Consider the following 10,728-nt stretch of genomic DNA (forward strand, 5'->3'; position numbering starts at 1 on the left):
TCATGGATCGAAAGTTACGAGCTTGCAATGGACATGCTCGACGTGAACGAGGTGGTATGTGCCAAGTATTTCACCATGATGCTCGAAGGAACAACACGCACGTGGCTGAAAAATCTGTCGCCCAATTCCATCAACACCTGGGGCGAGTTGAAGGAACGCTTCGTCAAAAATTTCTGAGGAACCTGTAAGCGCCCGATGACCATCGTTGACCTACAGTACTGCGTCCAACGCCCGGATGAGTCGGCCCATCATTGGACGCGGCGAGTTGTAGAAGTCATCCATTCATCAGATGGCATCTCGGTGGATTAGGCCGTGCTAATTCTGGAGAAAAATTGTCATTACAAGCCTTTGGTGCTGAAGCTTGGGCGACTCAAATGTAAGGTGCAAGACATGGGCGAGTTGATGGACACCCTGACCAGGTATGCCGAGTCAGACGACACTAAAGATTCCGGGGAAGATGACGACAAAGTTAGCACCGCCAGGAGAGGCGAGTCGTCAAAAGGCCACTCCCAGTTCCAAGGGCGGAGCAACCACAACCACGCGGGACAAAGTAAAAGGAGGCAGTAGGAAGGCGTCACGGACTTCGTCACTAACACTAACACTAGAAACGGGAACCAACGCCAGAAGAAAAGGGGCTTCAGCGGGAAGAAACCACGCAACTATCACGAGATGCTCAAAGGCCCTTGCCCACAACACGCCACTGCCGGAGGTTCGTCTACCCACTCTTGGGAGGATTGCTATGTGATGCAGGAGTTCCGAGCTGAGGCGCTCAAAAAAGGTCAAGGAGGTAACCAAGGTGGACATCAGGAACAGTTCGGCACGCCCGGGCCACACCGAAGCCCGTTCGGTGGGTTTCCCAACCCGGACCCGCAGGGCGGGTCACAGTCTAGTGCCGGGCAGTACCAGGTTCACAACAATCAGCGGTACAACATGCAGGGCGTGTTTCAGCAACCGCCCCTGCAAGGTGATCCCCAGCGGCAGGATGACAATGGCGGCTTTCAGAATAATCCTAAGCAGTTAAACAGCGGGCAATATCACGTGTTCACCACCAGCACTTGCAAACGGGGCCGAAAGGTGAAACGCAAAGCTTTTAGCATGGTTGAGCCGACGCTCCCTAGGTACCTCAATTGGTCTGAGCAGCCCATTATCTGGAGTAGGGAGGATCACCCACCCCGGGTTGATAATCCTGGCGACTTGGCCTTGGTCGTGGCTCCCCAGGTCGGGGGTTACACCCTTTCCAAAGTCCTTATGGATGGCGGCAGCAGCATTAACATCTTACATTTTGATACCTTTCGGCGGATGAATTTCTCAGAAAGCGACTTGATGCCGTCTTCCACGGTCTTTCACGACAATGTTCCGCGTAAGTCAGCATACCCTGTTGGGCGAATCAAACTTAACGTAGCTTTTGGCATGGAATCCAATTACAGGAGCGGATCCCTCATGTTTGAGGTGGTCAACATCAAGAGCCCTTACCTCGCACTATTCGGAAGGCCGTCTTACGCTCGGTTCATGGCCTGCCCATGTTACGTTTACCTCAAGCTCAAAATGCCTGGCCCTAAGGGGACTATCATGATCAACGGGGACAGTGTTAGGGCATATTTTATGCCTAAGTAATTTTGGTGATTGATGACAGTACCGCAAAGGACTAATCGTGTGTGTTAAGATTTCAGATAACACATGTCAACGGCACAAGATGACTCGCCCCCTCTTTCCATGGAACACAAGCACGGTGTACTCTATGATTCTCCTTCTTTGAGTCATAGGAACGTCGTACTATTAAGAGGGGGCCCGTAGTGGAAAGGTTTGGGTGGAATCAATTTTGCACGCACACACTTTATCTCCTTTCCCTTTACCTGCAACTTTGGAGTGGCTCCAGCCTCTATTTTTATCTCATCTAAGCAAAAGGTCTCTCAGCGGTAGTACCGCTGGGCCTAGCGGTGGTACCACTGGAACTGGTGGTAGTACCGCTAGCCCTAGCGATAGTACCGCTAGTGCTGGCGATAGTACCGATGTGCTGGCGGTAGTACCGCTAGGCTCGGGCTGTGAGTGGGAAAACGGTTGGATTTTTCCCCCACTATATAAGGGGTTCTTCTTGTTGTAGAACCCTACCTTTGACCCTCCTAAGCTCCATTGTTGCTCCCTAAGCTCAAAAGTGCCCGATCTCTCTCCCTGGCCAATCAAACTTGTTGATTCTTTGGGGATTGGTTGAGAAGGCCTCGATCTACACTTCCACCAAGAGAAAAGTTGATTCCCCCACCAATCCCTTGCGGATCTTGTTACTCTTGGGTGTTTGAGCACCCTAGATGGTTGAGGTCACCTCAGAGCCACATTCCATTGTGGTGAAGCTTCGTGGTCTTGTTGGGAGCCTTCAAGCTTTGTGTGGAGTTTGCCCCAACCTTGTTTGTAAAGGTTCGGTCGCCGCCTTCAAGGGCACCTATAGTGGAATCACGGTAGCTTGCATCGTGTGAGGGCGTGAGGAGAATACGGTGGCCCTAGTGGCTTATTGGGGAGCATTGTGCCTCCACACTGCTCCAACGGGGACGTACTTCCTGTCAAAGGGAAGGAACTTAGGTAACACATCCTCGTCTTCATTGGTTCCACTTATGGTTATTTCTAACCTTTACTTCGTGTATGCTTATGTTGTTATCTATCTCTTACTTGTCTTAGTTGTTCTTGGTGTTAACATCATATAGGTTCACCTCGTTGTTGCTATTTTAGTGAACCCATATGTTGCTTACCCTAACTTGTTAAGATTAGTTAAAAAGTGGTCGTTGCCTATTCACCCCCCCCTCTAGTCAACCATATCGATCCTTTCAACTGGTATCAGGGCCACGTCTCTTTATTAAGGGTTTAACCACCCGAAGAGTATGGAAGATGATGAGGGAGTTCCCCGTGCACAAACCGAGGGCATGGACTTGACTTCAATCACAAGGGACGACTTGAATACGGCTATGGCCGCACTCAAGAGGTCCATGACGAACGAGGTCAAGACCATGCTTAAAGAGTTAATTGAGGGAATTAAAAACTCTCCCGAACCGGCATTTGTGGTTAATCCCACCACCACGGATTCGGAGGCCAATTCTGTTAGGGAAACGGCTAAAGGTATGCAACCTTCCCGTCCTCTCGAAAATGATGGGAATGGGACGTATGCATCTGTTCCACCACCCTTAGTCTATGGAGGACCGGTTCCCACACCGCGTCTTAATCCTGTTGGTCCTCCTCCTAAGCTTGTGAAAGGTGATTTTGCTAACTGGGTATTTTCTATTAAGTCTCATTTGGATCACAGCTCAACAAAGTTGTGGAGAATCATCGAGCAAGGCTATTATCCCCATGATCCAAGCAACCTCACTCCAAGAGAAGAAGCGGACAATCAATATAATCACTCTTCTTTGTTTATTCTCCAGTCCGCAGTGCCACCTAATGATCTTCCTCACTTGCGTCCCTTCACTTTGGCCAAGGACTGTTGGGAGCACATTATGGTGTTGTACAAGGGAAGCTCAAGCATTCAACGGTCCAACTATGAAGTGGTACTTAATAAGGCCGATGAGTTTGTGATGAAGGAAGACGAGGACCCTCGTGATCTTTATCGGAGGGTGACTGCTATTGATGTGGCACTCAAGGACCATGGGAGCAAGGATGTGGATGATACATGGGTCAAGCACAAGTTTCTCAAAGCCATCATGCCTTTCAATAAAGCCATGTCATCTGTCATTCGTCAGCGACCAAACTTCCACTCCTTGTCTTCCAGTGAGGTGTTGGATGAATTCATTGCAATGTCAGTCATGAACGAGACAGCTGACAATGCACTTGCTCGTCTTCGCTCAAAGACAGCTTCACCCAACCTTGCGTTAAAGGAAAAAGGAACTTTTGAAGAAGAAGAAGAGGATGAGGAAGAGGAGAGCTGCCCTGAAGACACGAAGTATGCTTATCATGAGCACATGGCTCTTGCGTCAAGGCAATTCTGGGGCAACAAGAGGAACTCAAGACCCACCTTCACCAAGAACAACTCAAGTGGGTTCAAACCCAAGCAACGAGTGAGGACATGCTATAACTGTGGTAACGTGAGTCACTTCGTGGCCGAATGTCCCTATGAGAAAAGGGAAGACAATGGGGGCAAGCTCATTCGCAAAGACAAAACCAAGTCATTCCCAATCAAGAACAACTTTGTGAAGAAACCCCACCCAAAGGGCATGGTGGCCCTTGAAGAGTACCCTTCCGATGATGATGATGATGATGATATGGTGGCAACGGCAACTGTTGCTATTGCCACCCCCTCTCCCAAGAAGGTGTCTCTCTTCAACGCCCCCAACGAGAACCACATCGCCAAGTGCCTCATGGCAAAAGGTATCAATCAGGTAACCCCCATCATTAAGACCAACATCGCTACTGCTCCTTCATTGTTAAATTGTGTTGATGATAGTGATGTTGGGGAACTTAATGAGCATGATCTTGAAAAATTTCTGTGCACTATTAAGGGAGAATCCAAGAAGCACTTTGTTGCTCTCTTGGAACAACTGGGTGAGGCCAATGACCTCATCGAGTCTCATGAGGAGACCATCTCCGAGCTTCAGGGACATAGTCGTGACTATGCCGATGAAATTGTTGAATTATCTATTGCACTAGAAAAGGAGCGCACTCTTTGTTTGGCTCTTGAGGAGTCATACAACGATGACCGCGCTAAAATGCAAAAGAAACTAGATCATGATACTGTTCTTACTCGTATGCTTAAGTCTGAAAAGTATGCTCTTGGGGTTGGCCATGACAGACTCAAAGTGGAGTTTGACACACTTGACAAGGCTCACAAGGTCTTGAAAGGTGTTCATTTCTCTCTGAAAGAGTCTCATGATCAACTCCAAGCAAAGCTTACCAAGGAGATCTCTACTTGTCCCCCCTTTGTGTTAATTGATAATGCTTGTACAACTAATCCTTGTTGTGAGCATGTACATCTTGTGGAGGAAAATGCCAAGTTAAAGGAGAAACTTGAGAAGGGCCTTGTGGCATGCATACAAGGTGAGAAGAGCCTGAACGACCTCTTGAGCAATCAAAAGGGTGTTGTAGGAAAGGAGGGACTTGGACTTACCTCCAAGTCAAAAGGAAAAAGGAGGAACAGGAACAAACGATCCCTTACCCTCATGGACATCTTTGTCAAAGAGGGTTAAGGGACTCAGGAGGTGAACATGAACAAGGTGGATGATGGTAACGTCAAGAAGGGCAAAACCATTCCTACTAACACAGCCGGCAAACTTAATCCTTCCTATGTCTTATGTCGTGCTGGTGATGGGCATGTGTATGCCAGATTTGTTGGTTCTTACTATGAGTCCATTGAATGGGCTATCTGGGTTCCTAAGACCCTTGTCTCTAACATCAAAGGACCCATTAAAAATGGGTACCTAAGACCAAGCCTTGATCTGTTGCAGGAGTTTGCTTTCGGTGGGGTGTCATGGTTGCTCGATAGTGGAGCAACAAATCATATGACCGGAAGCAAGGACTTAGTGGTGGATGTGCATCCTTCTCCATCTATGCCCACCCATGTCCAATTCGCCGATGCATCCTCGTGAAAGGTATTGGGATTTTGTAAGGTGGTCATCTCTCAAGAGTTGTCTATTGAGAAGGTCATGCTTGTTGAGTCTCTTGCCTACAATTTACTTTCCGTTCGTCAACTTGCAATTATGGGTTTTTTCCACTTTATTTAATCTTGATACTGTGGTCCTCCTGTGGAGCAAGACTCTTAAAGTAGCCTATGTTGGATATGTCGAAAATGGTCTTTATGTGGTGAACTTCTCAAAGCGACCCACTAAGACTGCGACGTGTTTAATGGCTAAAGTTGATGTGGGCTGGCTTTGGCATCGCCGACTAGCTCATGTCAATATGAGATCTTTGCAAAGTCTTCTCAAAGGGGACCATATTCGTGGACTAACAAATGTGAGTTTTGCTAGAGATCGTGCTTGCAGTGCCTGCATTGAAGGAAAGATTCATGAAACTGCTCATCGTCCAACGACTCTCATTTTCACTAAGAGGCCATTGGAGCTCCTCATATGGATCTTTTCGGTCCTCCATCATTTGATAGTCTTGGAGGCAGAAAGTACTGCTTGGTGATTGTTGATGACTACTCAAGATACACCTGGGTATATTTCTTCAAAAGGAAGAGTGAGACTCAACAAACTGTCATCAACTTTGCTAATGAAGCTCAACGCCAACATGAAGCAAAGATCTTGATGATTAGAAGTGACAATGGCACCGAGTTCAAGAACTACACCTTGGATGAGTTTCTAGGTGATGAGGGAATAAAACATCAATATTCAGCACCATATACCCCTCAACAAAATGGCGCGACAGAAAGGAAGAACCGGACTTTGATGGATGCTGCAAGAACAATGATGGCGGAATTCAAATCTCCATATAACTTTTGGGCTGAGGCCATCAACACAGCATGTCATGCGTCCAATCGGCTATATATCCGCAAAGGCTTGAACAAGACTCCATATGAGATTCTCACTGGAAACAAACCCAATCTCAAGTACTTCCGGGTATTCGGTTGTAAGTGTTTCATTCTCAAGAAAGGTGCACGTTTAGCTAAATTTGATTCTAGAGCACAAGAGGGCATCTTTGTTGGTTATGCTACAATCTCTCATGCTTACCGTGTCCTCAACAAGTCCACCGGACTCATTGAGGAGACGTGTAACATGGAGTTTGATGAAAATAATGGCTCCCAAGTGGAGCAAAGTGGTCTTTGTGATGTAGGTGATGAAATTCCTCCCCAAGCCATAAGAAGAATGGGAATTGGTCAAATACACCCCATTGAGGAACCCCTTGTGGCCGAAGGAGAAGGACAATGCTCTACTCAAGTGGAGCCATCACCCCCACAAGCCCCACACGCTTCCGATGAACAAAGAGAAGACTCTAAACAAGTTGAACAAGCTCAAGGTCAAGATCAATTGCCCAACGATGGTGATGTGTCCCATCATGTTCAAGCACTTACCCAAGGTTTCGAACCTGCTCAAGATCAAGATCAAGTGCAACCACAATATCCAGACCAAATAGAAGCACAAGATCAAGATCAAGAGCAACCACAAGTACAAGGACAAACAAGTGAACCTGCTCAAGTCGAAAGTCAAGATGATCAGGATACTGTCTTGCAATTCCCTTCTGCAGCACCAACAACCGGTGGCAAGGGAGGTTCAAGACACAAGGGCAAGCAAAGTAAACAAGTCGATGCTCCCCAGTTATCCAATGAAGAACTCTTGGAGCGTCGAGCAGCCAAGATTGCGAACAAGCCGAGAGTCAAGTCACATCTTATGAAGAATGTACTTGGCGGTTTAAAAAAGGGAGTATCCACCCGTCAACAGATTTGGAATTATTGTGAGCATCACGCGTTTGTTTCGTATTGTGAACCTCAACAGGTACAGGAAGCACTCGATGGTGAGGATTGGCTTATGGCCATGCATGAAGAACTCAACAACTTCGAGCGTAATCAAGTCTGGGATTTAGTGCCAAGACCAAAGGAGGAACATAATGTCATCGGGACCAAATGGATTTTCAAAAACAAGCAAGATGCCAATGGATTGTGATTCGAAACAAGGAAAGATTGGTGGCTCAAGGATACTCCCAAGTCGAGGGTATTGACTACGGTGAAACCTTTGCCCCTGTTGCTCGTCTAGAATCTATTCGCATGCTGCTTGCATTTGCTTCTCATCATAATTTCAAATTATAGCAAATGGATGTGAAAAGTGCCTTTCTTAATGGTCCTTTAAATGAGTTGGTCTATGTCAAACAACCCCCGGGATTCGAACATCCCAAGCTCCCCAATCATGTGTATAAACTTAATAAGGCACTCTATGGCCTTAAACAAGCCCCACGTGTGTGGTATGAGTATCTTACTGAGTTGTTACAAGATCGTGGGTTTGAAATTGTGAAGATAGATCCCACTCTTTTTACTAAGAGGGTTAAAGGGGATTTGTTCATATGCCAACTATATGTTGATGATATCATTTTTGGTTCTCCTAACATTTCCTTCAATGAAGAATTTGCTGCACTAATGACCGAGAAATTTGAGATGTCCATGATGGGAGAGTTGAAGTTCTTCATTGGATTCGATATTAAACAAGGCCTAGAAGGGACCTTCATCAAACAAGCCAAGTACACTCAAGACATGCTCAAAAGGTTCGAACTCGAAGATGTCAAACCGGTCAAGTTCCCCATGCCAACAAGATGCAAGCTTGACAGTGATCCCAATGGTAAAGCAGTGGATCAAAAGGTATATCGCTCCATGATTGGATCCCTCCTTTACCTTTGTGCATCTAGACCAGATATTATGTTGAGTGTAGGGATATGTGCACGGTTTCAATCCGCACCAAAAGAAAGTCACTACATGGCTGTTAAGCGAATCTTTCGATATTTGGCTCATACCCCAAACTTTGGTCTATGGTATCCCAAAGGAGCAAACTTCAACCTAGTGGGCTATTCTGACTCAGATTGGGCAGGAGATTGTGTGGAGAGGAAGTCAACTTCTGGAGGATGCCAATTCCTTGGTCGCTCAGTGGTAAGTTGGTCTTCAGATAAGCAGAATTGTGTCTCACTATCATCCATCGAAGCTGAGTATGTGGCAGCTGCAAGCTGTTGTGCACAATTGCTATGGATGAGGCAAACTTTAAAGGATTACGGTGTCACTTGTGACAAAGTGCCTCTTGTATGTGACAATCAAAGTGCTATCAAGATTTCCCTCAACCCAGTGCAACATAGCAAGACCAAGCATATTGATATTATTCGTGAACATATCAAGCTTGGTGATATTGAGGTTCACTTCATCCACACTGAAGAGCAACTTGCAGACATTTTCACTAAGCCCCTAGATGAAGCAAGGTTCCGGGAGTTAAGGCATGAGCTAAATATCATTGATTCAAGTAATGTGGATTGAAGCTAGGCACTTTGCACCTCACTATGCATTCGATCTTGTTCTAGATGTAGGCATGGAGATAGGGGGAGTGTTGTTCTCTCAATGAACTTTTCCTCCCCCCATTATGCATAAATTGATCAAGTCTTTCACTTTATCCATTACCAAATGACACTTGTGCTTCAAAGACGAGCGTTGGTCATGAACCCAAGGATAATTCTTCACGGTGTCATACCTTTGTCTCAAACATAGGTGGCCTCGGCCACCGCCCCCACCTTTCTCTCATATGGAAGAAAGGATACAAAATGACGAGTCAGTATATCTTGCTGGTGCTATCTTCTTATTACACTGACTTGTCGTTTGCCCACGTCTTTATCATGCAATCCTATGTCTCGTTGTGTCATTTCTAGCGGTACTACCGCCAGGGGTAGAGGTACTACCGCCAGGACCCCAGCGGTACTATCGTTGGCCCGTACCCCTTGGACTATATACAGGAGGGGGAGCCCGTTTTTCCTGCCCTCTTTCTTCTTCCTTGTGGCTCTCCCTTCCCCAACCCCGAACTCCCCCTATTTGGATCTCTATCTGTGGAACCCCTTCTCTCCGTTGAGTTGGAGGGTTTGCTCCACTCCTCCTTCCTCCACCAAGTGCCATGGACTCCGGTAAAGCTCCTCCCTTTATTCTCTTGATTGGTATTTTCTTGTTCTAGGGTAGGAGCATTGGTGATTTGGATCCATGACTATGGTTTTGTGCTTAGTTCTTGGATGGAACGAAGGAGATATTCTAGGGGAGTGTAGGTCCTATGATTCATTGCGTTTATATTGACATGCTCAAGGTTCTTCATGTTTTAGATCAAGCACTTTTTCTCTTATTTTGGATTAGATCTAAAACGTGGATCCTCTTGACTAGGCATGTCTTTATCTAGATGATTCTTGAGATCCTCATGTGTTTAGGGCTATGGTGGTTTTTGTAGTGATTCTATGTAGTACCCATGGCCCTCGTAAATCAAATCTAGCCGTTCCTATGGGTCTTTTTCTATTCAGATCTGAAAGTCAACCCCCTAGCGGTACTACCGCCAGGGGTAGCGGTACTACCGCTAGGACCCCAGCGGTACTACCGCCAGGTGTGGCGGTACTACCGCCAGGAGGATATTTTTCTTCTTTTCCATTTTCTTGGCAATGTGAGTTTACTTTTATGCCTCTTTTTGTTCATTGCCTTGACTCCTCCTGTCGCTCTTTTTCGGTGTGTGTCTTGTGTGTCACAGGTGGTGCTCGCCGCTCAAATCCCCCACGGGACACCCAGCCGAAGCAGTATCGCACTCCAGATGCTCCAGAGGGCTCCGCCACTTCTGGTCTGCATCCCAAAAAGAAGTCTTTCAAGAAGACAACTCACAAGGACAAGGGGATCAACGTTCGCACTATGCCCCCTAAGGACTTTCTGTGGTTCCACACCCGCAATCACTATCTAGAAGAGAAGGCTTAGATCAAGGATGTCGAGCATGTTTGGTCACGAGATCACTGCAGGATCTATCGCGACATCATCAAGCACTTCAAGAAGATGTTTGTTCCAGTTCAGTGGATTGACTTGGCTCACCTTCAGCGGAACCCGGATTACTTTGGTGAGGCTCTCTCTTTGATTGACAAGCTTGGCATTAAGGAGATCATCACCTTCAAGCGCGACTTTGATCCAGATCTTGTCACCCAATTCTATGTCACTGTTCACTTCTCACCTGATGAAGAGCGCACCATGACTTGGATGACTGGTACTCAGAAGATGACAGGTTCCTGGTCAGAATTCATGAAGTTTCTCAAGGTCGACTTTCAGGGAGCTGACAATCCTCT

Source organism: Hordeum vulgare, chromosome 3H (genome assembly GCF_904849725.1).
Source record: "Hordeum vulgare subsp. vulgare chromosome 3H, MorexV3_pseudomolecules_assembly, whole genome shotgun sequence".
Lineage (NCBI taxonomy): Eukaryota > Viridiplantae > Streptophyta > Magnoliopsida > Poales > Poaceae > Hordeum > Hordeum vulgare.